Below are 4,434 nucleotides of genomic sequence, written 5' to 3' on the forward strand. Positions count from 1 at the left end.
GCTTTTCTTTGGATATGTTCCAGCACCGCAATGTCCTTTTTGTAGTGAGGGACCCAAAATTCAACCCACTATTCGATATGCTGCCTCACCAGTGCACAGAACAGGTGGGCAATCAATTCCCTGGTCCTGCTGGCCACACTGTTTCTGATACAAGCCAGGATGCCGTTGGTCTTCTTGGCCACCAGGGCACACTGCTGGCTCACATTCAGCCAGCTGCCATCCAACACTCCAGGTGCTTTTCCACTGGGCAGCTTTCCAGCCACTCTCCCCCAAGCCTGTAGCATTGCCTGGGGTTGTTGTGAACCAAGTACAGGACCCACCAGTTAGCTGCACTTGTCATATGGTAACTGAGACCAGCTTTTTTTTTTTAATTTCCAAAGTAAGCATCAGAGCATTGGATGATGATACCGAAAGCCAGCAAAACTTACAAATAGTTGATGTCATCTGCAAACTTACTGAAGGTGACCTTGATCCCCTCATCCCAATTGTTGATAAAGATATTAAAGAGGTCAGGCCCCCGTACTGAGCCCTGGGGAACACCACTTCTGACTGGCTGCCAACTGGATCAAACTCCATTCACCATCACCTTCAAGGCCTGGCCATCCATCATATGCAGCATAAAGTACACCCATCCAAGCCCCGAGCATCCAGGTTCCCTAGGAGGATGCTGTGGGAAAGTGTCCAAAGCTTTACTAAAGTCATCCGCAGTCTTTCCCTCATCCAGTAAGTGGGCAGGAAAGTGTCCAAAGCTTTACTAAAGTTATCTACAGTCTTTCCCTCATCCAGTAAGTGGGCAACCTTGTCACAGAAGGAGATCAGGTTAGTCAAGCAGGACCTGCCCTTCATAAATCCACACTGAAGGGGCCTGGCTGTCCTGTTCTGCTCACCCCACTCCTTACTTCTCCAAGAATCAAAAACTCTTTCATTTCATGATCACTATGGCCAAGATGGCCTCTAACATCCCCCACAAGTCCTCTTCTGTTCAGAAACAACATGTCCAGTGGACTACTTTCCCCAGCTGGCTCACTGTGAGACTTCTCCCGGCTGCTTGGAGAATATTTCATCTCCCTTTTCATTCTGGTTTGGTGGTTATTACAGAGTCCTGCCATGATATCTGCCTTGTTGGCCTTTTCCCCAATTCTTACCCATAAACACTCAATCTTATCACCATCACCACGCTCTAGGCAGTTAAAGCAGCCCCTAACATACAGGACCCCTCCACCACTTCTTCCTGGCCTTCTGAGCAGTTGATAGCCACCCACACAGCACACCACTTGTTCGAGCCATCCTACCATGTTCCTGTGACTGCAATTATATTGTGGCTTTCCTGCTCCTGCCTAGGAAAATTTGGTGCTGAGTGAATCACCAATTCTAAAAACCAATACTACTTCCACCAGGAAAAGAATCTTTCATGTAAAAAAAAAATAAAACTGAAAAATTCAGTAAATCACCTTGATAAGTAGTTAAAATGAGGCTTTTTCTCGTAATTAAAAATAAAATAGTAATGGTTCAAATATAAAGGACACTAGAGTAAACTTGATAGTCTAATATTACAAAAGGGATATTCTTTATCTTGTGTATAGACATTTTGCAAACAGTGAAAAATGTTGGATTTTACAGAATATTATTCTATCTTTATCTTAGAAAAGCTGACAAGTGGCCATGGATACATGGGAAAAAAAAAATCATTAGTACATGGCAACTTATTCTGCTAAATAAAAAATAAAGAGCGTTCCTTTATTACTGTATGTCTCCTAATAGATAGGAAGATTCACTTTTCCAATTAATAAAACACTTCCTCTCAGCTTCCTCCAAACCCAGGCAGTATAGTACTTCTCACAGGGGCATGGTACTGATTTGTGGTAAGAAAAAACCCATTAACCTCTTTCTCTGATTTGAAATGATATTATCAAAGAGTAAGAATTTGCCTCAGCTTGTCAAGTCTTAGTGATTTTATATGCCTCAGTTGCTAGTCTTGGAACAGAATACCTTAAATAAATGTCATAATATTCTTCCTCCTTCCCTTCTTAGCCCTCCCAACCCCCTACTGACAACTCAGATTCTATAAAAAAGTTCAATCCAAACACTGAAATAAAAAACGAGTGCTCATTTTAAGAACTTTTAATCCTTTGTTTTACAAGCTCTGGATATACTGTTAGAAGCAAAAAAGACCAAGCCTTACTCCCTCCCACACAGAAAGAAGAATGCATCATCATTGACCTTTTTCTCCCTGTAGTAATACTTGAGAAGACAACGTGACGACTTCTGTTCATGCATCAAGCAGATGAATTTGATTTTTGGTACTCTCCTGAAGAGAAGGTTCAACTCATTGCGAAGTAACTCAAGATGTGATTTTCAACTCATTTTCAAGACTCTTGTGAAGCAAACTGAAAAGGTTTCACATTTCCCAACTCCCAACCCTTAAACAAGTAAAATGAAAATGCTGACTTGCTTTCCAATAGAAGACATTGCCAGAATGTCTGTGCACGTTTTCTTTCCTTTTTATTTATTCATTTTTGGTGTAGCCCTAAGCATGTAATGCAACACTTCCATCACATGACCTTTGGCCAAATGGATATTATGAGAGTTGTATGTTCTCTGTTGCAATCAAGGAAACCATATTTACTTCCCACAGCAAAGGCTGATTGCTGTTGATGCCTTGGTAATATGATGAGGAAGGTGGGCGCAGAGATGACAGATCAAGCAAGAGTGATAATGGAATTGGGCTCAAAACCTACGTTCCTTTTCTTTTTGAATCAGAACACAATGCTTTGAAATAATTTATTTCTCCAACTTGATGCTTTATACCTACTGTGCATTTCTAGAATGCTCTTCTTCTCTAGTACCAAAGCTGTAGACAAAGACATATAGGCACTACCTCAGAAAGAGGAACACATTTGCTAAGAGGTCACATATCCAGCAAGTCAGCAAGATGTTCAAGTAAAGTAAGCACCAGCTATGTGATGAGTGCATTAATATCAAGAATATTACTCATCAATCAACAAGGAAGCTAAAATTGTTTCTCATTCAAGAGGAGTTAAACTGCCCCCATCCTCAAACAAACAGACAAGGAGATACCAGCCAGATTCGCTGCACATCCTATTATCCACTCAATTTTTTCTCCCAGCTAAGCTAAGAGCTGGGCAGGGAGCATGTCAGGCCTGTCCCAGAACAACACTCATTGCCTCACACCTAAGAGGGAGGAGAAACTGGATGCACAAAGCCTACGAAGCACAGGCAGTATGTGCAGACAAGCCTCCATTCACCACTGGGCCTAATTCAAAATGCCCCCACATCTTTCCAGTCTAATGGAAACTAGTTGTTCTTTTTCCTATGTAATTTATTTTAAATCACAGTTTTGTATAATTTGTGGAAATAAATGCGTGTCTAACGAATATTCACCCTAAAGTATAAACCAACCACACATACAGAATACATATACAAGAACAAAACAGTAACAAACTGTAGTGGACATTTTTTATTTATATCTGTATATAGTGAACTTTTATATAATAGACTTGAGAGTTCATGGAATTATTTAAGTTAACAAGGACCTTATATATTTACAGACCTTAATAGCTTTTGAAACCAGCACTATTTAAAGAGAACCACTGAAGTTTATCCAAAAATTACTATGCAGAAGTGATCCCTTCTGGCAACACTGAGAAAACAGGCAGAACATTCAGGTTCCAAAGAGTAAACTATGTGTAGAGTGATATCTTTTAACTACATTAATTACTGGGCAATTACATAGTCTTTAGTCAGCAGAACTCCCAATGAAGGCAAGTTTTGCTTGACTTTAGTCAAGACTGCAAGAAAAAGCTTGAATATTTGAACAATAACCATTAATACCCTATACTTACACTCCATAAAATCCCCAATGCATTTAACAATTAAAAGTTTCAGGTAAATACCATAATTTTCTGTTGAAAATTATTTTTGAGACAAAATGTATGTAAATGGACAACTTAAAACTAATCCAGTCATTTTCTAACATATCATATTGCTAAAAAATATTGATAGGACTGTTTTCCTTTGCTCATAATGAGTAGAACATTAGGTTACTTCTATCAATCACCAAACTACTATCTTCCCAAAACAAATGTTGCTGAGTGCACAACTTACATTGAAAATATTATAATAAAACTTTTCACTAAATAAGAACAAATAAAATATCTTTTTTTTTAAATCCAAAAAGCCAGAAATTCAAGCATAGAGCATTTAATGAGAGCAGCTCAGAATGCAGCCTGGATGCCTGTCACACTGAACAGAAGGTGCAGTCTGCCAGAGGACTACAACTAAATTCAATTCTGCAAACTTTTAGTTCTCTTTCACCCTTCCCTCACTTTTTTATTTAGCATTTGGTTCTGTAATTCAAACCTAATGGAGGAACCAGGATTGGATTAATAAACAAGAACTACGCAGTAGCCCCTG

Source organism: Merops nubicus, unplaced genomic scaffold (genome assembly GCF_000691845.1).
Source record: "Merops nubicus isolate BGI_N331 unplaced genomic scaffold, ASM69184v1 scaffold7666, whole genome shotgun sequence".
NCBI classification, from domain to species: domain Eukaryota; kingdom Metazoa; phylum Chordata; class Aves; order Coraciiformes; family Meropidae; genus Merops; species Merops nubicus.